Raw genomic sequence first — 27790 nt, 5'->3', positions numbered from 1 at the left:
CACAGTGAGGGCAGCTCTGCTGCTTTCTGAGTGAAGGATGGACTGGGTGGAGGAGAGTAATTGTAGCACATGAGGATCCATAATAGACCAGGATTCGCAGATTACGCTGCTTGTTGAATGACAAAGTACCAAATTATGCAGAAGCAGTTGTAATGGCGAGAGGGGTCTGAGGCCAAGCCGCAAATTCAAATCAGGAAGCAATCACAGGATCAGCAAAGAAAATAGCCAGGCACAGCCATATCTATAGTCCAACTCAGGCAGAGCCCTGAGCTCAAAGGCTGGGCAAAGGGCAGAGGCCGCAGATAACGCATCTTACAGCTCTTTCTCACACTATACTTTTAGAAGCAGTCTGATTCAAAGTTACACAACTCCACTGTGTCAAAGTTGATGTCGAAGAATGGTAGCCAGACTCCTGGATGGGGATGAACGGAAAGAGATTGTGCTGTGCATGTGCACTTGGGGCCTGACATTACACAGTGCAGTAGCTTTAAAGACACAGGGTTGGTTGTTTGGGATTATTATTATTATTATTATTATTATTATTATTATTATTTAACGCTGGACTTGCTCTCCTAAATCTGATGTTTCTGGAGAAAAGATTTCAAAAGGCTGAATTCTCTTATTGAAGCGATGAGCTGGGGTTTCCCACATGCAGATAGAGCTGGCTCATATCCTAGTGAGACTTTCAGGATGTTTAACAATCCCCCGCCGTACGTAGCTTTGTGTGTGCAGCCCTTTAGTTGTTGACCCGCTGTTTGCAAGACAAAGACCATCTGGTTATCAGACAATCTAGCTAAAGCCACACCAGAAAAAACAGAATGGGTTGCCTTATTCGCCAAAAGCAAGCTATCGTGGGGACCCTGAAGGAGCTTTTTGAAGAAAATGTGCCATTGCGATTAGTTTACTGCGATTAGTTGGTGCGATTCCATTAGTTTGCTGTCTGCTTCTGCTAGATGACAGACGGATTAGCATGACACCAAGCTTGTCCCGGCACTGTGGATTTGTGGGAGGCTACAGCAGGGTCTATCTGCTGTAGTTTTTTGCTTCATTCCTGGGTCTCTGTCAGTTGCGCACACCGCTCACATGTTGCTTCGTTCCCAGCTTCTCTTTTGGATCAAAGCAGCTGGTTCCCTTTGGTAGAAAACCTGGGTTGCCAGGAGACTCCACCTCAGTTACTGCTCTAGATGACACTAGAGACTGCACTAAATTTGGCTCCTTGCTCTCTCCTCAGCCCTCCGCTGCTGTCCCAAATCAACCCTTACGTGTCCTCATGGTGCGCAGCACATGCCCTCAGCATCATGTTACAATAACACTGTCCTCACTTTTTTTTTGTCACTTGGAATGGAAAAAGACAGGGGTTAAAAAACTGTTTTGGGATAGCAAGGACAATAAGGGAGGCCTGAAATGTGATCTGTGTGCATGAGCACAGCCACCTCTGTTTTTTGTAGCCTGTGTGTGAGTGGCTGGGAGGCTGCCTGGGCACCACCCGCTTAGAGGAGTGCACGTTGCCTTTGAGACAAATTCCCTTCTGTGGCAGCCAAACATTTCTACTGATGTGAATGGTCTGCTTTAAATGCATCTGGAGATTAATGTGGTCACAATGTAGTCAGTGGAGGACAGGGATTTTTGCAGTTATGCTGTCGCAGTGAGCTGGAACACACACACAGGACAATGAGGGCTGTGCAGGTGAAGATAGATCTTGCCCTGACCTTCTCTCTAACTGCCTTTTTATAATGCTGTTTGGATCAGCAAAAATGAAGTTTTACACTCTGTCTTTCATTTAGTTGTGGTAAGCAGTGAACAAAGAGTTCTTTTAAAAAAGGTAATTGCATTTTCCTGTCTATCATGCCTTCTCCCTGTTGAGTGAACAGAAGTGTGACAGGGACATACCTTGAGTGACAAACATTGATCTCTGGAGGCGGGATGGGCAGTTCTCTTTTTCTAATTAATGACATTCTTCTTCTTACAAGTTTTGAAAAGTCTTTGGCAAACTGTTTTTTTACAATTATGTTTAAATTTGTTAATAATATCTCCACTATTGAAAAATTATGGCTATGCTCATCTTCTGTAAGGCTGTTTAACCAGAAAAGCATGCTACATCAGGTGGAGATGAATGCCATTATTACTTTTATAAGATAATAGAGCCCTGAGTTTTTCTAGCTCTGTGCATTAGCCTGAAATGAACTTTCTTGCTCAATGGTTTCATTTATATCATCATTTTCAGTCACTAAACCATAAAAGACACACAGTCCAATTCCCCAATCAGTTTTGAGCACTTCCTGAATTAGAAAAATACTTCATCTTTCATTTCTCAACTATTATCTGCCTTCATTCAAAGTATTGACTTTGTGTATTAGCTATTAAAACTCTAGTCAGTTTTGATGCTTTTTGATATATTTTCAGTCTTTTCTCCTGTGACTATTTTGCCTTTTTCTGATATCTGCAGGGACAGCCCTGGCAAATTGCTGCCCCTGTTAAGGCTTGATCAACAGGTAGTTATATCAACATGAGAAGAACATGAGGTGGTTGGGTTGTGATTTCTTTTCCAGCGGAGCTACACTGTGCAGTTCCTCACATGCACCCTTAATAGACAGACTGACTGCTACAGCTTATCCTGCTGTTCTCTGAGGGAAAAAAATGCTTAGAAGGCGAGCACCAGAGATGGCTCAAGCTACTCATTCTTTCCCGACTTCTGTAGAGTAAAATTGTGTGGTTTTGGTGTGTAAACACATTGCCCTATGCCAAAGGCTTAAAACCTGATCCTGTGTCATTGTGTTTCTCTGCTGCTTTCCTTCACCCCTCTTTGGGCCACATGTACAAAGTGCATCGATCACAGCATGCTGCGTATCGGGTGTCTCTGACAGCTGGCAGCACCCTTGCAATACACGCATAGCACCAGTATGTTCAAATGCAAGAGGGAGCCCAAAGACTTCAAAGGTTTCATAAGGTTTGCTCATAAATTCTGTTTACTCCCGGTGGTGTTTCCATGTATTTAAAAGTTTGAAAAAAGTAATGCTTGTTTTCAAAGTGAATAGATGATCAACCTTGAAAAACAGACGCTGCACTGACCACATACCAGTGCTTTTTGAAGCCTTGAAGAACATTCTGGGGATTACTGTCTTTCTTTTTTTTTTCCCCCAATATATATAATATAGTTTCTCTTTTAATTTTATATACAATTTGTTGTGCTATTTATGAAGACTTTTTTTTTTTTTTTTTTTTTATCGGAAAATCTCTGTAAGAAGAGTAAACTGGAATGAAAGCAAGTAAACCTGACATGATAAATTCTGGAAACTGTATACTTCCTGTTCCTCTTTTTATTGAAAACAGTGCCTGTCCTTTCTTGTATTTCACTGTTGTATAGTAATGTGTTTCTTCATATTGTAAGTTATTTTTCAGTATTTTCAGCTATTGTTTTATGTATCTTTTATGTATAACATTGTTTCAGCTGTTTATATGAAGATTTGTCTGGTGGCAGTAAATGGAAATCCCAGCTGAGTTTCTGTCTTCGCTATGCTAATTACTAGACAAAGCAAAATCAGATGGTTTTATCTAGCAGTGTACTGTCTACTTTAACTATTTCATATGCTCCCTCTAAAAGTGTTTACAATTTACTGGACAAATTGTAACTTGATCTTGGGGGAGTTGTTGCAACATACAAATAACATGTATTCTTTTTCCTTAGCATTCAATATTTAATATTTTCTATAATTTCAGAAGTGTCTTGCTTTAACTGTAGCTATCTGAAGTTCAAAATGTTGAAAAATAAAATTTAAATTAAGTGAGATAGAAGGTTTTGGATAATAATCAGGTGTTAAGTTTTGTTATTCAATCAGGGCTTGACAGGCACATGCATTTATTGATGTAATAATTGACTAGAAGAGTCAATGCATACAGAAAGACCACAGGAAGCTGCAGTTGCACTGTCAACAGATTAAAATCAAGGAACAGTTTTAAGTATATTTCTATTAATTGACTAAGTAATTATTTTTGCTTAGAAGGATTTTAATTACTCTTAGTGTCCTTATTATGCACTTACACAGACTAAATGTTGATGATCTGGCAGTAAAATATGGTTAGAGACAAAAGAACATTCAAAAGGCATTCAAAAAGAGTAAGTAACCTAGAGTAAAAACTGATGCTTGTGTAATTCTCACAGTAAAATTTTGAATGTGATGTACACCTAACTAGATTTTCACTACAGAATTTCTGGGAGGTTTGTTGAGCCAATATATACACAGAGGTTATATTGATTTTAGTCAAGTATACTATGCCCAAAAGATTGAGGTAAGGTTGCGCGTCCAAAATCAGCTCTATTGCTCCATAGAACATCTTCTTCTCTCAGCAAGAAAGTATTTGACTATGCCTAGATTACAGTCAATTATCAGGCTGCCAAGCCTTGCACCCTGATGCTTGTCTATTACTGAAAGCTATAGTATTTCTGTAGATCATGCTCCTTGAAATAGTTGTTTCAGAAAAAAAAAGGCAAAAATAAATTAAAACCCCCACACACTGAGTTAAATATATTTATATTTATTCCATGGTTTTAATTGAACACTGAAACAGAAGAAAACACATATTAAGAAATGATACTAATGAATGAATATAAATCAGTATGAGAGAGAACAATTCTTGTGGCCGATCTAAAGAAGAAGTCCCATTTTGCAGCTAGGGATGGGAAAGCCCAGATTGTGACTGGGACACCACAGGTAGGAACATCAGGCATGAAAATGAATCTTGCAGACAGTTCCAAACCAAGCACAGTCTGGATGATACAGCAGAGAATAACCCTTCCCGAAACTCCTGGAGAGCAGGGTGCCATAACCCGAGCAGACTGTCATTCTCCAAGCAAATAGAAAGTGCTTTGTTAATTTTAAGTAGCAGTCAAGTGCACCAGTCGCCGCTGCAGCTGCAGCAGCCGCCTTATCTTGGAAAGAAAAGTCACTATCACTATCGGCAGAGGGTAAATGGGAGAAGCTTGAGTCTTATTCTTGAAGGTGAGACTAAGCGAAGGTGAAGAAGGCGTGTTTGCCTTATCTCACAGCTGCCGTGAAAGGAGCTGTCTTGTTTCAGAAGTGTGAAAACTGGAGTGCAGCACTTGGGAATCATAGTCGATACTAAAGAGCGAAAGCCTGTAGGCACAGCAGGGTTGCAGGCTTTTGCAGACATCTGGAGGCAGAAAAAGCTTTTTGTTTTTCTGTATGAGACATCAGCATTATGCAGAGCTGGTCATAAGCTGTTCGTGTCAAAAAGGTATTGCCAAAAACCTCCCTAAGGATGCAGTGGGTATTTTCACCCACAAGTAAACATTTACAAGCAGACTGCACCTCCAGAATGAACTTCAGTGGTGGCAAACATGCTGTCTTCAGCATTGCATAGCAGATCAGTGTAATAAACTGCTTTACACATATATTGACCTACAAAGAAAAAACAACCAAGTAAACCTGGCTGGACATAGATGAGATGTGGAGTTTGATTAAATTATTTGAGAAGTCCTAAAGATATTATAATAGAATGACCAGAAGGCTGTTATCCAGCTCCAACTTAACAATGAAAGAGTCAGGTTGCAATTTTGTCTGCATTTTGAAAGTAAAAGGACAGATTCATAAGGTGGTACACTAAAATACAGGAAAGTAAATGCATGAAGCAGAGATAATGTGTCCAAGCTAGTAGCAGGGAAATTGCTAGGCTCCTAAAGCAAACCAGGTATGGATTTATTAAGACAGGCTGCAAAAATAATCCAACTCCATTTGTTGCATACCACCAGCAGTCAGCTGCTGTTCAACAGTCTGTCCAGAAAATTAAAGGAAGAATTTCAGTCCACTCACCAGCTGATTTTTAAAAGGAAGAGGGCAAGAGAATTTCTTGTGAAGCTTGATATAGATACTCCTCCATAAGGATGAATAGCAGTTCCACCTTGCTGCACCACTTCAAAGCAAAAACAGGGATGGAGTGACCTACGGTGTCACCTGAGTTGCAGACTTATTGTCAGCAGCTCCGGGGCACATCAAATTAACCTCTGCCTACTCCAGATTAGAAAAACTGTGGGTAAGTGAGATTTGATCAGACCCTGTTCTTCTTATGCATCTGGATTCTTCTATTCTTTGCATCCTGCAACACTGTATTGATTATATTAGGGCCAGGACCTTCTTTTCCATTTCCTCTTCTCCATTTCAAACTTGTCAGTCGTTCTTCACACCTGTAGGGGAAGGCTGTTCATTGGGGATTGAAGCACCCGGAGTGGGGTCCTGGTCTCCTCTGGAGCCAGCTGTACGGGCAGGGGGGCAGCTGCGCTCAGCCTGGAGTTCCCATCCTCAGACATATCTTTGCTGGGACACAGGGGCAACCTCAATCCACAGGATCAGGATTGTGGCCCAGATAAATGATCCATGGCCAGGCACAGATCAAGGCAAACCCACTTTTTCAGCTACCAGGTCAACTTTTCCCTAGTCCTTTACTTGCCACCTTACGTGGGAAGGTGGTTCTTTGAGTTTCCAGCACTACGTGAAAAACAACGGTTTCTGCTGAAATGATAACGTGTATTTACAGCCTAGATTGCTGATAACTGAGGAAAATCTGGCTACAAATTAAGCCCATTCTGGGGTTTGCCACAGGCTACACTTTATTGGACATGAATTTAAGTAGTTTGCAGATGAGTACAGTTGAGCTGAACAAATATTGGATACCCTGATTGTCAATCTTACAGATTACTGGGATTGTCAAAATAGGAAATGAACCGTTAACGATTTGTAAACTTAAACTGAATCATATTTAAGGTTGCCAAGTTAAAGAACGGAGCACGTGAAACCAGCATTTTCTATACTTACAATTAATTCAACCTTTGGATTCATAAGCCAAATACGATCATATTATTTGAAACTGATGTCAGAAATGCAAGTGAATCACAGAAAGATGAAGAGACAGGTAGATGGAGCAAACCACTAAAGTGATTTGGTTCTTGGAGCAACCCATTTCCTTGTAAAAACGATACTGTTCATAATTATTGTAGGAAACTATGTTTGAAAAAGCTGTACTACCACAAGAATTAGTCAATTATTCATGATTATTTTTTTCTTTTTGCATCAGAATGATGCAGACTGTGGAGGAATAATGCTTTATTTAAATACCGGGAAAGAGGGAGATAAGGGCTTTGATTCGAGTATTTTGCATAAGAAAGTCTCAGGCAGTGAGCACAGAATGGAGCAACCTTAACAGCGGGATAACTACGCTTGAATGCAGCAGCGGTGGAATTATTGCCACCTGACAAAGCTGGTGACGATGTTCCAATGCCATCTATAGGCTCAGGCAGCCTTTCAAAGCAACTCAAATGCCATCAGCTAATATGCTTGGTGAAATTCAGTGTGTAAAATTCTGAACTATGTTAATGTTGTCGGCTAGCATGGCTGTGTTTGGGAAAGGAAGTTTTAAGTAATTGCCTCGCAAAGGGGTTTTCCTATAAACCCCTGGGGTTAGCTATAAATCCCTTTTCTGTAAACCCCTTGGGAGCACATTTTATTCTGAATTTCACATGGAGGCCTGGAACTTAAACTATGAAAGAACAGATATCTTTCATTTACTCTTACTTTAAAACATCATAACAGATCCTGTACAAAGAGAAGTCTAGGCAAAATAGAATTTAGGGTCTTATACTCCCTATGTAATTTAAGTGCTTTTGAAAATCCTGCTTATTTTAAAATTTAGTTATTAATGGGTACCAGAAAGCTTCATAAAATGAACAGACCTTAAAATAACTGTTTTGGGGAATATCTCAGTAACTTGTGTTTTGCACAGTAGGAGGTATCTGTTGAGTCAGAGAGAACAACAGACAGACTCCACAGCAGTGGAAGGTCACATTCTTACATCCACTCTCTTCCACTATAGATATACATGAATCTTCATAGAAGATTGACATCTGTCAGGCTGAGAATAGGTACCAATTTCCAACTTCTTTCAGTAGTTTTTCCAGATAACTAGGCTACTACACTTACTATGCCATGAAGAAATTTTTACCAGTACAGTTTACGAATGCAGTTGGAAATACTGGATTACTTGGAATTTCAGTGCTGTGCATGATGAGAGATTAGAGGCATAGGTGGTAGATGATGCAGTTCTTTATGTGGGTTAAAGATGACTTCCATGTAATGTATTTTGCACTACAAAAATACTAATGGATGCAGGTAAAAACATGATTAGCAATTAAAAATAACATTTTCAAAAATCAAATAAACCCCTCATCTACTAAATCAATAAACAGTGACTTGAATTATCTGATTCTGAGGATTAATCCTGTAAGCCAGCTTACTGTTCTGATCTATAGAGAAAAAGGAAATTCAAATGCTGTATTAAGATATGTTTCTCTCAGAGCAATAAACTTGAGTGCATCAGAAAATCAAGTTTGACCTGAGTTTTTTTAAGCTTTTGATCTGTTAGGTTATTCTGATGGCAAAAACCCCCTACTTAATTTAGGAAGCAAATTCTACATGTTCCAATAATCCTTTAATTGAAATATAAGTGAGTACAAAATGTGAATTTATTTGAATAACAGGAAAATTAACCAAAAGTCTTCTTGGCATATGAATAGGAGCAACCTTTTTCAGTGAAGATATTTCCTTTAAATTATGGGATAACATTTGCAATTATTATAAGAGTTTGGCCAGACGTTTGTTTTGAAAAGGGCTATTTATTTTTAAATTGAGACCTGAGACCAGCTCCGTTGTTAGAAAATATCCTTTGAGTGAATGAGGTGAGTTATTTCAGCAGAGAGAGAGCAGATGCACTGCAGATGAAGTCATTGCCCTGCAGAAAAACTAAGGAATGTTATGTGATACATAACACATTGTCCTGGGACTTGTACAGAGGGAGCTCTTGCATTACTTGTAACATCGCAGGGTTTGTCCATTCTGGATGCTTAGACACTGATAAGTAGTTTCCTACCAGAAAGACTTAGGTGCAAAAAAACTGAGGTGATGGAACATGTAACTTTGGAAAAGCACTTATATTACTGAAATCAAACATGTAAATATGCATTTATGTATTCCAAAGTACATTTGCATATTGTTTTGGTTATATTTAAAGGAAAAATAAAATGCAAATATAATGCAAATTCTGTATTTCTTTCAAATGCCTAGAGAGTCCTTAGCAGTGAAGTACTGTATTCTAGCTATGACCTCTGCTCAGTGAAATCTGTTTCCTGTTGTCATTCTGCCACTGTGGTGGCTCTTCTACATGCTGCCAAGGCTTTGTGTCCAATCAAGGTATCCGAGTCTTGAAAATCATCTTGATATTTTCTGTTTAAAGAATAACTGTAGGTAAGTCAATAATAGTTTGATTAGCTTTTTTTGGAGATGTACCTTTTTTGTGTCTATTGATTTCTTTTTCTAGCTACAGCACAATAAAATGACAGAAACAATATGCCTAATTTGGTGATCCTCACTTAAGCAGCATACAAAAATGGGAATTAATTTTTCCTCTGGTTCAAGAAGGATGATTAAATTTTAAAATTACCCATTTTACATGTCCTGAAGACTTTCACTTTCATTTCACTGTGTATTCATTTTATCTCTGGGCAACATTGGGGGAAAATATCAGTCCACTTAAAAAAATTTTCCATACAGTCCCACTATTTCAGCTTTATCTTACTGATCAGGTCTGCACATGGTTGGTCATTGCATAGAGACTATGTCAACACATTAAAAGTGAAGAAAACCAAACCCCAAAAGGGAAACTCAGACAGAAAGAGGTGCCTTGCATCTCTTTGAGGTCTTTACTTAGTCCACCAACTTATTTTCCTGTAGCAACTGAAAGATAATTTTTGTGGATTGTGTGGTCCTCCGTACCACCCTAAGAAATAACAACATAGCCCAGAGAAGGGCTTTTCCTGCAGTCAGTCACTCACACTGACATTCCTAGCTCCTGGCTGTAGGGCACAGCTATAAGAAATTGTGTTTTTCCTGTCCTTTCCTAGGAAGGTCCTTGTGGACAAGAGCTGCTGACTGAGCACTGTCTTCCAGGGAGGAGGGGATGTGAGGCCCTTGCATAGCTTACCCTCCTGTGTGTCCTTCCAGCATCTTTCAGGTCTCTCCAGCAGCAGTCAGACCTGTGGGCGGGCTTGCTGGGGAATACCATGTGAGAAGTGGGGGGAGGAAAATGTGAAGGCCCTAACCCTGCTGAGCTGTGTGTTTAGTGGCCCACTATCATAATTTCTGTTGTATGTTATTCTACTAATATATTAGTTTTCCCTTTTTTTCCCAGCCTGAAGCATTGTCAACATGCTGCTTTTCCACCAAATAAATTGTTTTCCCAATGGTTTGCTTATATATGAAGTCCCTTCATCCAGGTCAACTATTCAGAAATGGGCATTGGTGTGCTGTAAATGCTCTCAAACACTTCCTGAGCAAGTGGGCAACATCTTATTTCTAGACCCTGTGTTGTGTTTTTAAAACTTCTCTTTTCTCCCTTATGATGAAAAAATACATTGGTCGGTTTTCCTTCCCACAGGGATGGAGAACAGGGGGACGATAAGGCAAAGGAAAGGCACGGTCACTGTCCCTTCCCTTCCCTTCCCTTCCCTTCCCTTCCCTTCCCTTCCCTTCCCTTCCCTTCCCTTCCCTTCCCTTCCCTTCCCTTCCCTTCCCTTCCCTTCCCTTCCCTTCCCTTCCCTTCCCTTCCCTTCCCTTCCCTTCCCTTCCCTTCCCTTCCCTTTGCAGTTTTTAAACTGGCTTAGGATTTAGGCTGAAGTCAGCCCTCTCCAAATTTATTCCAGCACAACCAACATCAAAGTCAGATCTTGCTGCTCACTTGCTGTGCAATTGTTACATTTCTGTTCATTATTTTCTCTTCCTCGCCTTTTTTTTTAGTCATTATTATTATTATCTATAACCAACAGTAGATACAAGTTCTTGAAGCAAAAAGCATTTCTTTAGATGTATTTGTACAATCTCTAGCATAAATTTAGGCTGTCTCACAATCTCTCTTAATGCCTACAGTACTATGTAATATGATGTAAAAACAACAAAAAGACAATGAAAAATAGAATACAACTGGTAGTGATACAATTGGTTGTCCTAGAGAAGGAAAGTTTTCATTCAATTTCTGAACAAGGTTTTAGGGAGTCTTGTTTTGATCTCCCTTCTCTGACCTAGGTAAAGATGTATATTCATCTTTAAAAGCAGGTCAGTAGACCTTGTACATAGGCAGCAAGGGGCGCTCCAGTTTTACCTGTCACACCTACCTCATCTCTTCCCTTTTGGCACTGTTTCAGTGTCACCTGCCCTCTATCCCTGCTCAGTATGTGTATATACATACATACATACATACATATATATGCCCAGAAAACATTCCTCACCTATTGTTTGCCTTCTTCTCTTGGAGCATTTAATGTAAAAGCTTGCTGAAATTACCTAAAAAAACCCCCAAACAGTGGGAAGGTAGAGAAATATAATTCACAGACCCAGTTATCTTGCTTATTTATGCTGACTGAACTGAGTTGAGGGAAATTCTGCAGTAGATCAAGATGAGATTTGATAGTAGAGGTTGTAACTTCTCTTACGCTGCTCAGAGGTTCACTTAGAGCTGTGGGTTTTGATTTGTCCCGTAAAGAGTTTCAAAACTTCTCAAGAATTATTATTCTTTCTGCCTTCATCAGCCTGAGTTTAGCTTCTTTCTTTTGCAGCGTTATTCCTCCTTACAGTTTTGTTGTTGTTTGTATTATTTTGTTCTTCTTTTTTTTTAAAGCAAACAGAAAGCTGGGTATAGACTTTTTCACAAAGTAAATGAAACTGATGTGGTTTTTTTCCCCCTCCCAGACAGTTTCTACCTATGCTAAATCAGATTTTCCCCAAACCCAGAATATTAACCTGCTTATGTTTTTTCAAAGACTTTTCACTTCTAGGGATAAAGGATCATGTCACACCTGGCATGTCAAATAAACCATGTCCTTCTATTTCAAAAGGATTAAATATTTTCTTCTTTTGTCTGTGCCTGTGGCTTATAGTGAGCATGGCATTCTGTACATAGATCCACTGTGTAAACAGGGACCTTCAAGATACATTGTCCATATGCACTTTCATAATTTACTTTCCTTTCCCTCTGCCAGGGTCTCTTTAATCTCTTGGGGTTGTGTAAGCGAGCAGGTATAATGCTGTATGCCTGTGCTCAGTGTGGCAGGAGGGAGGATGTGTGTACATCCATCCTAAAACTGTTGCTAACTGAGAAGTGTTTGATCTTGAATATCTGTGGCAATGTGCTCAAGGATGGAACGTCTGGAAGAATTCCAGCTACCTTTTTTTCTCTTGAATCACACCACACAAATTCTACTCCTCAAAGTTTGCACCAGCCATATATTTTGAAATGTCAAATTTCAGCTATATTTTATCTTTTTTAGCAGACGCATGGATCCAACACAATAGAACAAGAAGGATTTCAAAAACTCCAAACAACCACAAAACCATAATCTTCCCTCTTATGCAGACATTTCTCATTGAGAATAATTATAGATGAAATTAGTTCAAGTATTAACCAAGAGCCATTTAACCCTGGAATGTGCTTCATCTTCAGCTGCTGGAAGAACCAGTGGTATCCCATCCCTGGAAGTTTCAGATTACCATATCCCTAAATTTAGAACTATAAAAACCAAACTGTAACCAGAGAACCATGCAAGCCAGTAAAAACAGTTTTTAATTGAAAGGGCACTTTGAAATCCCTGTGCTGAAAAGAACTGAAATTATTTATGGGTGTCTTGGGGGAGAAGGAAGGAGAAAATATTTCCAAGAAGAGCGGACTTTTCTTCCAATAATAAAATATAATCAAAACTACTGTTTAACATCTAGAATTTACAAGCTGGCAGCAGCCTGCCACGAGCCATATAGACAGTAATGAAAATAACTGGTCATGCTCTTTAATGCTGTACAGCCACTTTGTGCTATAAAATAGCGGCAGTAGCTGCCCCCTGACCGAGTAAGTGGCGAATAAACAGGGAGGATTGCTTCATTTGGTGTGCTGTAGAGAGCACCTAACAACATTCTTATTTCCCTCTGCTGGCGGTTGGTATTTCAAAGCAAAAGAAGAAGGCTGAAGGACAGGAATTCTCTGACAGGGTTTATTTAAAGAGTTTTCCAGTTTTTGTAACCTACAAGAAGCTTCTTCTAAGGCAAAGTGGGCAATCCTGAGCAACCAGCAGCTGTGGCAGTCATGAGTACTGGTTTCATTGGGGTGGAACTTCCAAGACACCCGTGAAACCTTTCATCAGCCAGGTTTGATCTTCAGGGTCTATCCTGGCTGTAGATTTAGAAGCACTGAAAAATAGCTGAGGGTTCATCCCTGGTTACTCTTATAGACACATTCCTATGAAGCTGAGCTTAATATCTCTCCATAATGATGGCAGTTTGAATAAGAACCATTCAGCAATTCTTAGGAAAAAATGCAGAATTTACCTTCACTGAGAATTAACAACTTAAACCTTAATATGATATGACTGGACTCTATAATCACTGTCTTTTTTTTTTTTTTTTTTTTTTTTTTTAAATTCGGTTTTAGCCTGCTTGCTAATCATGAATCATAACTTTGTTCCAAGAGGAAGTGAAGATCCCACACTTTTTGCTTTTCAGAGACTTTTTCAGTGACTTTCAGACTAAGAGCCCTCAGGACTTACTGAATCTCATAAATACAGTCTCACTTTGAAGTCTAGACTAGAGGAGTTAACTGTAAGCCCAAGTGAAATGCTCACTTTTTTCTCCTTGAAAATGAAACTTTATATTATATCTAGGAATACTGCTACTTTACTGGAGAATTGAAGAAAGCACTGCTGTAATTAATTCTTTCAAGGAAGCAGCAGAGAGCTAGGCCACATATGACTTCTGTCATCTCAGAAAAATCTAGCAGAGAATTAAACCTCTGAGTCAAAGGTTAAATATGTCAGCTGTAAAGTGGGCATTCTTAGGAGGAAAAAAAAAGAAGCTTGACCTTGGGTTTAGAGACCTGGGACACTGGAAATAAATTATGATGAAAATTATGTACAAATTTCAAAGCAGAACCAAAGTGCAGTTATCACCTAAAAGACTGTTGATATTTACAACACACAAGAATTGACAGATGAATGAGGAAATGGGGGAAAACCAAGATATTCAGAGAAAATAAATACTAGTTCTCTGAGGATTTTAAGCTGGCCAACACACTAATTAAAATCTCAATTGTGATTTAAACTCAAATCACTGCAGAACATGAAACTTTATTGAATAGGATTTTCAGCTGTACATTTGTGAGGTAGCGAGTTCTATGCAGGGGGCAATGTGACTCCTTATTCTACAAGGAAAGTGGACCTGTAAATATTTTGTCTAGAAAGAACTGTCTCTCAATAACTGGGCACTCCTGGAGGAGTTTGGGATAGGTTGGTTATCTATATTTGACATTGGATTAGTTACAAATAAACGGGGCAGAGACACACTGAGGATAAATGATGCCGTGATACTTGAAATTCTAAATGGCAGAAAGCAAGACAGAAATCTAAGATCTGCTAGGACTGAGGAGAAAGAGGGACTGAATAGAAAGGACAGAGACATTTGATGGTGAAACAATATCTAGGAAGTAAGATAGGAAATGGAGATTGTTTCCTTGCCCAGAAAAATGAGAACTAAACCATTTTCTGGCAGCAAAAAGAGCCAGAGTGCAGAGCAGAAACTGGATGGGCTTCAAGAGCTTGAATGAATAGCGGGAGGGATAATAGAAGAAGATTGCAGGATACGCAGCATGTACAGAAAGGGTTCTGAGGCACAGGGGACAGGGAGAGGCTCTGAGAAGGGAGCGAGAGATGCGGGCAAACATTTGTGGTATTTCGGATACAGTATGGAGGTGGGGAATAATGAACAGTACAGCAGGAATTATTTCATAGATCCTGGATGGGATACCCAAAGAAAGAATGGAGAAAACAAAAATACTGCAAAAAGGTGGAAAAGATGGAGGCGGAAGGGAGGGGGACCATGAGGGCCAGGAAATGTGGGAGGTATTCAAAAATAAGTGAAGGAGTGGGAAAGGCAAATAAGGACAGTAAGAAGAGGGAGAAGGAGAAATTTTATGATAATCTGTACCTATGAAGCCACTGAAAAAAAGTGATTTATCTAAAAAAACCCCAAAATGAATACAGTATCAATACACAATACTATATACAGCTGATTACATCTTTCATCGGATAGTCCCTAAGCTCTTTGTAAAGCTAGAATAAATGGGATTTGAATTCTCTGTACAATTTGTCTTAGAAAGGCAGTCAATAAATTCACTATTTAAACAATATTCCCAATCAATTAAGTCAAATCCCAGTTTATGGATTTTGTGAGGTATTTTGTTGCAATATCCATGCAGATAGACTCCACTCTGATAAAACGAACTACATTTCTTTGTGGCCTGTGGTAAATTTCAAAGTTATGCTACAATTTTTAAATATATTTTTAAATTACATAATAAAGAAAAAGAAATCAAACACAATCTCTCAGCTGATGGAACCCACAGGCGAGGAAATGCGTCACACAGCTCCTGTGTCTCTGGTGGTATGAATTATTTCAGCCTGCTGGAGAAGAAAAAAAGCGTAGGGAAAGAGCACTGAAACTAAAGAGTGAAAAACAGGCATCTTTGTTGGCCAAAACCCAAGCAGACTCTATGGGCTTGGTGCATAGATGGTTGTGTTGTATTCTCTGGTCTGGCATGCATATGGTAAAGGCCAGACAGTCTTTACCAAACATATTCACTAGAAGATAACATGGAAAATAAGAAGATATCAATGAGAACTGGGATACAAGAAAGAGAGCAACAAAGATGAAAACTGATGTTAGTACTTATCTGTTAAAAAAGTGATTTTCATTAAGAGATTTAAAGTAACTTTTCCAGTAAACTAGTGAAAACTTTCATTACTCCCTTTACAAGTGGGAAAGAGATCCTTAATATTTCAATATGTTATAAATTACTGGGTAATACCATATCAGATGATACCAGGGACATTATTCAGCAAGAAGGGGACAGAAGCAGAAGGTGTCACTTGATTACCATCAGGGTAGCTTTTGATAGTTTGATTATTCCCTGTCTTTAATGTCATCTCCAGCCATATGTTTGTTGGCCTGTTTATGTATGGATACATCCATTGAGAATTAAAGAATTATTAACATATTTTCTTGAACAGATTATATTTGTTCTTGGCATCTGTTTGAATACTGGCTGGGATGGTTTCCTGGTTGGCTCTGGAGCATAAACTGCTTGGGCAGATAGGGGGTAGATTTCTCATGACTGTTTTGTCCTCAGAATGCCTCACAAAGCAAGAATTTCCAAACCATCAGACATAAATCTCTCCCTTCCTTTACTAGCAGTGTTAATACATTTTGAAATAATAGAGGTTCAAAAGTTCACTAGGAAAATATTGGTTTCATTACTCATTGAAAAAGCTTTTATTTGTATGTAGCTGTAATTTAACATCATGTTAACGTCAGCAGAGTACATAACACAGTAAATGTTCATGTGTTTTTGCTAAAACCCCAGCTAATTCTAATCTAATTAGTAAAACACGTTGATGACTTCTACAGCCTTCTGCATCATGCTCTTGCTGATTTGCTCAGGCTTCTCCATGTCATTTTTGTTTGAATTGGGATGCTGGTAGTTTTCCTCGAAATACAGATGTCCTGAGTGACTGCACTAGCTGACTATGACAGCAAAGATTCTCAGGTTCTTGGCAGCATAACCTTAGAAAATGCACCTGGAAATTTTCATGGTCCTATAATCAAATAAGAAAGAGTTTAAGTACGTTATTTTTAAAAAGGTTTGGGACTTGCTACCGGAGTTTAGGCTTCTGATTGTAAAGCTGAGAGGGAAAATAATAACCTGCTGGAGTAAGAGAAAGATCTGGCATATATGTTTGTAAAAATCATATTAGATTTCCCAACTAAAATGCGAATTCTGAGCAGGCTTTGTCCCCAAAGGGACATTGTCCCTTGCAAGAGCCTTCTGCTAAGCTGTGATTTTGCTCTCTGGCTGGAAATAATCCTTCCCTTGCTGTTTTTATACCCAAGCCTGGATTCTTTCTCTGTCTGTTGTGCTGTTCCACTCTCTGATTCTTTCCTTGTCACAAGGAGGCCAGCAGTTGTGACATTTAGGGGAAACCAGCTTTTGTGTATATATATATGTGTATTTCTCTACCTCCAATCCTTCTTCTCCCTACGGTGTGGCAGTGCATGGTGCCAGGCTCCCTAACTGATGTAAGACATCCAGTTTAAACCTCTTGCTGCAGCTGCAGGAATGGAAGCATCTCCTGAGACAGCAGGATAAGCTTTGCTGTCCCTGGGGTGGTCTGCCTGCGGCTGGGACAGCCTTAGCCTGGCCATGCCCAAAATGCACAGCCAGAGCTCCAGGAGTGCTGTGGGCTCCTGGGAGCATGCTTAGCATGAAGAGGGAGGTTTTGAGAGGGTGGCAGGGGTCTGCTTCTTCCTAAAAATCCTAAAAAAGGGATGGGGTGAACGGAGGAAGAACTTAGCTCGAAAGAGACTGGGTTTTTTCCTTGCCTTCACCTCATAATTTTCTTTCTCGCAGCGCAACGCTCAGCAGCCCTCCTCCCTCCTGCAGCATGCTGCAGCCTTTCTGAGACCTCCCTCTGTCTCCCTGCTGTTTTGCCTCCGGAGCTGTGGCTTCCCTGCTCGGCACCAACACCCCGTAGCTGGGAGGAAGCCTTTGGGGAAGGCAGCGAGGCCTCCAGGGCCTTTGCTGGCAGAAATCATCCCTGCAGGCTGTGCCAACCTCCAGCTGGCAGCTGTGTGCTCCCGGGAGCCTTTGGTGAAACTGCCAAAATACAGATGCTGCATGCAGAGCCATCGGGCTGGAAATTTCCCACAGGAGCTGACCCCACTGTTGCTCTTTTACCCAGCTAGGCAAGCCTGCCCAGGATGTCTAAATCAATCCCTTTTGGAAACTTTCATTTTCCCCAATATAGCAGAAACACAGATTATAACTGGCAGCTGAAAAATTACCAATTTTTGTATAAGTAGGGTGCTTAAGCCAACTTCTGTATTAATCCACTAGGAAAAGACATTAATCTATAACAAGAACTCTCAATGTGTTTAAGCTTTCTCTGTGCCCCAGTTTCTGCTAAAATACCCCGTTTGTCTTTCTGCCTTGTGTTCAGGGCTGTGGACAGGGGTGAATGATATCTGAAGTTTTCTCACAGAGCCTGAAAAAGCAGTGGAGAGCCTAAGTGCAGAAGGTAAGTGCAGAAGGAGCAGTGATGGGCAGCAGACAAGATAGGATGATGAAGCTAATAGATAAATAATAGGCTACAGGTACTAAAGTTGGGAGAAACCAGTATGAACTGCAGGACTGGTATGTATGGTTGGAGCTATCACCGTAAGAGACAGTTTGAGTCCAAGATAAAGTGTGTCAGTGTGAATTGTGAGGCACTGTAATTAATGTCAGACTGAAAGGGCCAGAATAATTTATGAGACTGAGAAGATACAGGGTTGAGAAGCATACTATTAATTAATGTTGAGATGGAAGGCATGCAGGATTGAGGATAAGGTATCCAGATTTAGCCACTTGGAATTGAGGGAAAAAAATGAGTCTTTTGTGTGACCAAACAGGTCTGCGCAAGTGTATGTAATTTATGCGAGTTATAGGCTATTTGTCACGTTGCAAAACATTGCCTATTTTGAAATGCTAATGACCTCTTGCATCACTGGGCCAAATTCTGCTTCAGATACACTGGTGTACTGACAAATTCACCAGGACTGCTCAGACAAGACAGTAAAATGCAAGCAATTGACTTTTTAATTTTCAGAGTCTTATTGCATAGCAATCAGCAATTGACAGCATGTTAAAAACATCTACATTGCAGTTATTAAATCAGATCTTTTTTCTAAGTGACAGAAAACATGTCAAAAATTCTAATGTCTGACTGAAATCACTTACATCCATTTCTCACTGACGAAGAGCTACAGACACCCATAAAATTCCTGAGGAGTTATATTGATAAAGGAGAACTATTTTCTCTAGAACCCTATAGTGCAAAAGCACATGCAAAGGAGATTTAGGCCCCATTTAGTAACCACAGGTAAATCAGAAGGACGTTTGAATCCCTTCCACACGTGTGTAAATGGAAAGAGGCACACAAATGGAAATGGAAAGTACGTGCTGAAAAGAGATGCATGCATGCTTTCCCCAGCAGCGCCTGCTGTCTCTAGGACGCATCTAGCAAAGGCTTTTGCAGAAAGAGGAAACACAGCGGTGCTGCATGGATTGGGCAATGGCTGCTGCTCCTAAAGCCATCAGCAAAGATCCGTCTAGGACCTGTCTTCTAGGGCAGCATATGGTTTGCTAAACGGATTTGCAACTGGGCGATGGCACACATCCAGGTGGCTTTCATTCCCTGCCAGAATTTTAAAGAGATGTTAACAGTGTTTACACTTTTCACTTTTGAAAATTACATATTTAAACCTTCTCTCCCTCTCTGACAACAAAAAAAAATTCCAGGTCCTCTTTCAGATGCAAAGTGCCCCGGCGCTTTGCGAGCTCTCGTTGCAGGACTCCGAGGAGAGCAACCCGGGGCGCAGGGCGGCCGCTGCCCCTCCGCTGGAGCCCCAGGCAGCGCTGCAGCTCTCAGTGCCCTGCGCCCATGCAGCACACAGCTAAGAGCTGGGAACATTTCTCTGCTCAACAAATTCAGTGCCGCAAAGATACTTGGGGGAGTGGCAGGGGGATTGTAACAGCTGCTTTTTTCTATTGTTTAGCCTCTCATTAGGAAAAAAAAAAAAAAGGGGGGGGGGTGTGATTGTTTTTAGGAGATCCATTAATAAAACAGGTGCAAATGAGAATCTTGATTGCTTGACCAACGTGTTAGTCTTGATAGTCAGCTATCTTCAAAGATAAGGAATTCCCCCTCATAACTAGATCAAGCATTTTCATCTCGCCCTTTTCCAAATATACATAACTCTACTGTCAGAATGATGAAGACTGATTTGTACAATGTTACCAAACAGAGTAATAAAAGCCATGGAAAGTAACTCTCTCACTAAGTTTAGAAAAGAAAGATAGAGGGAGGCTTCTGAGAGCCAACAGCTCGTTGGTGGAATACTGCAGCACACCAGGGGATGTTTAAATTAAATGTAAGGACCAGCACTTTTTGCGAGGTTAAGGACGGACACCATAGCCAGAATGTTTTGTTTCCAAATGGACATCTGGCAAATATTGATCTACAATAGTATTTAGTGTGTAATGGAAAGTGCAGGTTGTTACATGAGCAATCAATAGTTTTTTTAGATTATTGATCCTTACAGTGGCTATTGATTGGTTTTTAGGAGATAGCACAGTCTAGTTTTTCATTTAGCTTAGTTTGAAATAATTGGATTGCAAGTTACGTGCCTGTATATGTGGAAAATATGCAAATATTGTTTCTCATAATTGACAAAAATAAAGAATAAATACTCACTTTTAAGTGTTCTTTTCTTCCCTGTTATGTAGTAGGACTACTCAAATATAACTTTAATAAGATGAAAAATTAAGTTAGCTTCAGGAGAGTGCAGAGGCCACCATCCCCCTTTGCTGTGTGACTAGAATATTTTTATCAAAAGTTTCTATGAATAAAGTCAACTGTTAGAATGAGCACATAAGGGATCTAACTGATTTCTCTAGACATGTCATCTTATCACTCACTCTCATCCCAACTGATATAATTGTTTCCTTTCTTCTGCAGAGAAAACATGTTGTTGCTTACTGCTTGGGGACTTTATAGAAGTCTCAACAAGTACTGTTGAGTGTACTGGATTTTATGAACTGTAAAATAAGCTAATAATGTTTTTTTGTTCAGTTAAAACAAGCTTGTGTGGGGAAGGAATGACATAAAAGAAATGTCAGTAAACTACAAGCCAGGTCATGCCTTGAGGTGTTAATTCTTGTGATTGCTATTTATATTTCAGTGCAGACTGGAGTCTTTCTTTTGACCAAGGCATAATATTCCCCCTACAGGCAATGACCAGCTAACGCTCCAGCCATCCTGTAAATAAGTTAATCCTATCTTTGCATTTGATTCCTCCTGCAGGAGCTAGAAACAGGACGGAGGTGTTTATAGTGCAGACTCAATGCTCATCTCTGCTGACTTTCAGAGTAAATAAGGAGTCAAATGTATGCATAGGGCAATGCTATTTATGTTATCTAGACAAGCTGAGAATGCATCATTTTGCTGTACTGCATTTTCCCAGATCCAAGAAAGCAAACCACAAATCTTTCTGCTGTTATCTAGCAAGTAACTCTATACCACTACTAAATCAACAACAGCAGGGAACGGAACTATTTTTTCAGGTGTCATATATATCCCAATGCTCTGTCTGTCCTGAAGGTCATGTGTCAAATCATTCTGGGAACAGATTTTTATCTAGTCTGAAAACATTAATCACTTACCATTTAACATCTAAGCCAAGCAAACAAAACCCAGTCTAACAGAAGTGTAACAGAAATGAAAGTTTTCTGTGTAAATTTAAATAAAAACTGTCTTAGAAAATGATGTAATTTGACCACTGCAGAATCAAAAAACTAGGCCGATGAGTATTCCGAGATTTCACCCTTGACATTGTTTTAAAATATATTTGTGCAATACACCTGTGAGGGCTATTCTCTGGTACCAGTGCATACTTTTGTATTTAAGAATTAGGGATTAAGAATTCAGTACATTTCATGTTCTGGTAGGATTACATGGGGTATTTGTTTATAATTAAAGATTTCCCCCTTGTTTTGGGAGTGAAAAAACTGCAAAAGCCTTCAGTTTCTTATCTTAGTGTTACATAAAGATAAATTTGACCTACAATGTGAAATCTGAAACTGAATCAAAACTACATAAAACAATCTAGAGTTACTTTGGTCAGGATCTAGAGTCAGTTGTCCTTTTTAAAATGCATTTTGATTGCAGATGAAGAGCTGCAAACCATCCCTCCTTCCCAGTGATGATTCAGGTTAAGAGAAGGTGTGGGGTTTGATTCGATATGGGCCCATCTTTAATAACAGCTGTCAAACCCAAAGATTTTTGGACAAATTGCTAAACTTTTTTGAGTTTTATTGACATCAAACCAGCAAACAAAAGAGGAAAAAAGAGCTTTGTCATATGGGCAGCATTTTAGTCTTCAAGACACTGAAAGTACTTTAACGTGATGTCTCCTGCTGTTTCATTAGTCTTGCCCTGATTGTAAGATAAAGGCTTATGGAAGTGGCTGTAGAACCTAAAAGGCTGTTAATTGTTTGAAATATCAACTGAAGCAGCTTTCTTTTAGAGTGTGGTCTATTTCAGCATTATAAATTCATTTTGGATGGGAGCTCCTCTATTAGAGAAATGGTTTGTTTTTTTTCAATCTCTGCCTTTCTATGAAGAAAAAACCCCAGCATTTTTAAGCATTTAAATGACTTCTGGGCAGTAGCTATTTATCTCACAAGACAGTGTTCCAGGACATCTTTATTTTCTTTGAGGAACTCTGCAAAAATACAGTATAATGTCATTTATTGCTGGATGTGCATGCAGAGCAATATTGTTCTGTTGCCTGGTAACCAGCGAGAGGGAGGCACTTTGGAAACACTGATAGAAAAAGAGAAAGAGAAACCTCAACTGCATACACTTGAGTAGGAGACTTATAAAACTGGTGTTTGTTCCAGGTAGATTTGAAGAGGAGTTTGGGTCAAGGTTCTCATAGGGTTGCAAATTTTTTTCACATCAAAAAGCCCAGCAGGATATTTTCTTGTGTTGGAATTTAATGACCAGGCTTATTTTTTCAAGTCATGTTTACAATTTGCACATTTCAAAAAGAGAAATGTTCTTTTTTTCCTTCACATGCGTTCTTGAATACTTTTTGAAGGTGTGTTCTCCTTAGAACAGCACGCTGATAGTGTTGTAACAAAACAAATATGCAGAAGTGTTTTGAACTGATATTCTTATGAACCGTGAATGATCATGGACACATTTTGAAAGTCAAAATGCTCTGGCAGTTTCTGAATTAGCCAATTCCTAGGTATCACAATACAAGCAACTAACAAACAGTAGATTTGCTGAGTCAAACAAATAATCACAAAACAGACCCAGAAAATATCTTCGCTGGAGCTCAGTCTGGCCATTGCTTCCTGTTTTACAAGCAGGAGAAAGCATAAAATCAAGGCAGAAGAGACGAGCTCACAGTTTAACCTTTGGCCAAGCTCAGACTGGTGAGAGTTTCAAGAGTCTGAGCGATGGTGTTGCTGTCTGGTGCCTCCCTGGCTTCCTGCTTCTGACCAGTGTTGTGTCTTTGCGCGGCCCTTCCTCGCCGCAGAGCGAGCAGGAAGTGCTGAGCGCCTGCGAGGCCGTTTATTGCCGCAAGATTTACAACAGGGTTTTGAGAAGTGAAAAGAGTTGTGTAGCCCAAGTGTGATTGGAGATAGTCTTCAGATTTCAAGGTGTTTATTTGAATAGAACGGAATGTAACTTTTTTTTTTTTTTTTTTTTTTTTTTTTCCTGGCAGCTAGTTAAACTCAGAAGCTTTGTAAACCTCATTGGCTTTACCTGTGGAGTAGTGTTTTACTTCATGTGAACATCAGAATTCTAAGAAGGAGGAGTTGCAAACCTCAGGATGTTGATCACTTCACTGATTACTAGCTACTGGAAAAAATAGAGTCAGATATCAACTCCTCCATTATAACCTTCTGTGGCATTCAGCTGTGGCAGAAAACTCATGGACTGTATGAGGAAACCATAAAGAAGAAGATACCCTTCATATTGGTGTGTTAGTTTTGCAAATTTCCTCTTCTAGAACAATTTGAAGATCATAAAAAATACAAGTAGACAAGCACTAGAAAATTCTTAATTAGGATCTTACCAACCTGATCTCCTTTTACAACCAGGTGACCCGCCTGGTGGATGCAGGAAGGGCTGTGGATGTTGTCTGTTTGGACTTCAGCAAGGCTTTTGGCACTGTCTCCCACAGCACACTCCTGGATAAGCTGGCAGCCCATGGCTTGGATAGGAGCACTCTTCGCTGGCTTAGGAACTGGCTGGATGGCTGGGCCCAGAGAGTGGTGGTGAATGTTGCTGCATCCAGCTGGGGCCAGGCACCAGTGGTGTCCCTCAGGGGTCTGTGCTGAGGCCAGTTCTGTCCAATATTTTTATTGATGACATGGCTGTGGGTATTGAATCTTTGATTAGTAAATTTGCAGATGACACTAAGCTGGGAGAGTGTGTCGATCTGTTGGAAGATATGGAAGGATGGCTCTGCAGAGAGATCTGGAACACTTGGATGGATGGGCAAAGTCTAACAAGATGAAGTTTAATAAGTCCAAGTGCTGAGTCCTGCACTTTGGCCACAATAACCCCCTGCAACGTTATAGGCTGGGGACAGTGTGGCTGGACAGTGCCCAGGAGGAAAGGGACCTGGGGGTGCTGGTGACAGCAGCTGAACATGAGCCAGCAGTGTGCCCAGGTGGCCAAGAGGGCCAATGGCATCCTGGCCTGTATCAGGAATGGTGTGGCCAGCAGGAGCAGGGAGGTCATTCTTCCCCTGTACTTGGGACTGGTGAGGCCACACCTTGAGTGCTGTGTCCAGTTCTGAGCCCCTCAGTTTAGGAAGGACGTTGAGACGCTTGAACACATCCAGAGGAGGGAACAAGGCTGGTGAAGGGCTTGGAACACAAACTCTGTGAGGAATGACTGAGGGAGCTGGGGTTGTTTAGCCTGGAGAAAAGGAGACTCAGAGGTGACCTCATCACTCTCCACAACTTCCTGAAGGGTGGTTGTAGACAGCTGGGGGTTGGTCTCTTTCTCCAGGCAGCAACAGACAGAATGAGAGGACACAGCCTCAAGTTGTGTCAAGGGGAATATAGATTGGATATCAGGAAAAAGGTTTTCATGGAAAGAGTGATAAAGTACTAGAATGATCTGCATGGGGAGATGATGGGGTCACCATCCCTGGATGTGTTTAAAAAAAGACTGGATGTGGCACTCGGTGCCATAGTTTAGTTAGGTGTTTAGAGTATAGAGTATAGAGTTTAGAGTTTAGAGTATAGAGTTTAGAGGTGTTAGGGTATGGATTGGACTCAGTGATCTTGGAGGTCTCTTCCAACCCAGACATTCTGTGATTCTGTGATTCAATTAATATTTCCTGTTTACTTATATAGGTATTGTATACATATCAGGACTGAGAGGAAATTTAGCTCTAGTTGAAAGCCTTGGATTTTTTTCTAAAATCATTAAACTGAGTTATTTGGCAGAGGTCTGGAGGAAGCTGTAAGGTAAACCCTGTTGTTCTGACTCTGTGATCATGCCTCTTTTAAAAAAATTATTTCCTCCTAGCAGAGTGGTTCACTGAGATCTCAAAGCCTTGCTGTCAGTATGTCCTAGCAGAAACCATTTACAGACCCCTCTCTATTTTGGCCAGACAGAGATGAACTTTCCTGTGAAACATCATAAAAGGTGTATTCTCTTTCTTTTCCATGCTTGGTACCTCCAAGAAAGAATCTCTAAGTGATGACAAAATCTCATATTTTGTGAATTTCTGTTAATGATATTACCTAGGAAATATACATCAGTAATAAGGGCAGACAGCCATTCAGCCTCTACAGAGGAGGAATAAAAAGTCTGAGTTATGTCCCACGTCATTAAAAAATGGACTTGCTGGATTATAGGGCAAAAAGCAACATCCAACTTCCATGCTGCAATATTAGTTTATGTCTAGAGAGGCAACATAATGCCAAGGCATCTTGATGTTATTTTGCCTTAAAAAATGCTGTCAAGTTTGGAGTCTGGTTATTTGCCCTGTTTTACAAAACCCACTCCCTCACAGAGATGCAGGAACAGCCCTTGCTGCAAGTGTTTGCCAGAGAGCAAATGAGGGCTGACAGAGACTTAGCCATGCTCTGTGGGCAGGTTTGGGGTCGCACTCAGACCCTAGTATGACCTATCCTTGCAATCTCAACACATGAAAACACTGCAGAAAAACACAATGTCAATTAGAAACACCTTATATTTACCAGAAGTAATTGTGTACCTTTTACATGGGGTTGGATTGAAATTTGGTACATCAATTATTCACTGAATATAAACTTGCATATTTCAAATAACCTGGAAGACAATTACTATCACATAAAATATTTGTGTAATAATAGTAATTGCATATGATCATGCAAAGGGTTCAATGATTCAAAGTGTTGAATAGCCTGTGTCCATCGAACAAAATATTTCAGGAGAGGTTTAGCTTTACACAAGCAAGTAGTCCAACTGACCTCACTAAGGCCACTCTACTTAAATGTCAATATGTATCTAAGTGCTTTCCTGGATTAGGGCCAGAACGCTTTGTCTTTTGTAAGGCAAGGTCCTGAGAAGACCTGTTGCAAACAGCTGTAGTCTGCAGAGTCCCGGAAAGGCAAAGTGAAATAAGGAAGGACAGGATCACACTATAACTTAGCTGATCATTTATTTAAGGAATGCAGTTTATCATTAATGATTGGCATTATTGCAGACAGGATTATTGCTATTTAAGGGCAGCAATAGTAGGAAATATGATCAGGTATTTGAAACATAAAGCAAAGGGACTGTGACAGAGATAGTGATTACCTTATCAGTGACTCGGAGTTATGGGGTTGTCTGGAAATCGTTTCGCAGCAGGGGACTATTCTGTGCATTACTGATTCTGGAGTCCCAGCAATGGAGCTTCAAAACCAGCTTGCCTGAGGATGGAGTACGCTCCCTCCGGATCCTTATCTCTCTGGAGAGTCTGAAGTCTATGAATTGCTGTCCGCAAAGGTTCATTGTAGAGGATTGCTCTTAACCCCATTAAAAAAAAGAAAAAAAATCTAAATACCAGTGATTGTCTCTTCCTTGAGACAATGAAACCGAATACAAGGTAAGCCCCAGCATGTCACTGTGAATGAAATAGAATTCCCTTCAAGGTAGCTAACGTACCTGTGGTTTTGCAGGTCATACTCTCAGTTGGTGTGGCCAACCTAACTTCATGCTCACATTAATAACTGAGAGTGTGGCAAATTTCTCAAATGCTGCCTTTGTGTAAGAAAAAAAAAATGTCCTGTATGTAATTCTTCTTATTTTCAAAGCAAAATGCAGATATTCAGATAATCTTGGTAGTATTAATAAAGTCACCCCTCACAAGATGTAAAATATGTAATGTCAAGCTACTGCCCAGCACTTTTTTGCTTCTCTGGGAATAACTGTCCTGTTTGTATTATAACAGCTTTTTACCAGTGTGAGAACCAAGAAATGAGTATGTCAGCTATACGTATATGCATCCACACACAGCTAGCACGACTCTTTATGCTCAGGTAGAGCAAAGAGGAGTCTTTAGCTAATTATGATCTGCATTCGAAAGGAAAGCAGCTCTGTATGTAGAACGGTATGTTTTAATACTTGGTGGATTTGTAATGGTCAAACTGTTGTTTTGAAGTGTACAACCAAGATGGAAGCTTTGCTTTGCCTGCCAGGTATTTCAAGGAAATTTGTGCTACTGAACTGAAAGGTCAGTCTTTAGTTACAAGGAAAAGGAAGAATTACTATGGAGTATATCTGACACTAGCCCTATCTAAATTTAAAAATATACTAGACAATTTCAGAAAAACTAGTTCACATATAATGAAACAATTGTTATGCCTTAGGGTAAAGATTTTTCTTCCACTGAATTAGTTTTGGACTCTCACTGGATTTATAAGTCATTCATATATCAAAATCTTAAGCTGATTTCAAACCCCAGAAATTCAAATAAAGCACCTATTTAAAGTACCTTCTGTTTTTCTGGCCAATTTTTCTCTTTTCCTTGGACAACTC

The sequence above is a fragment of the Hirundo rustica genome, chromosome 1 (assembly GCF_015227805.2).
Source record: "Hirundo rustica isolate bHirRus1 chromosome 1, bHirRus1.pri.v3, whole genome shotgun sequence".
NCBI lineage: Eukaryota > Metazoa > Chordata > Aves > Passeriformes > Hirundinidae > Hirundo > Hirundo rustica.
This window is presented reverse-complemented; position numbering follows the sequence as displayed.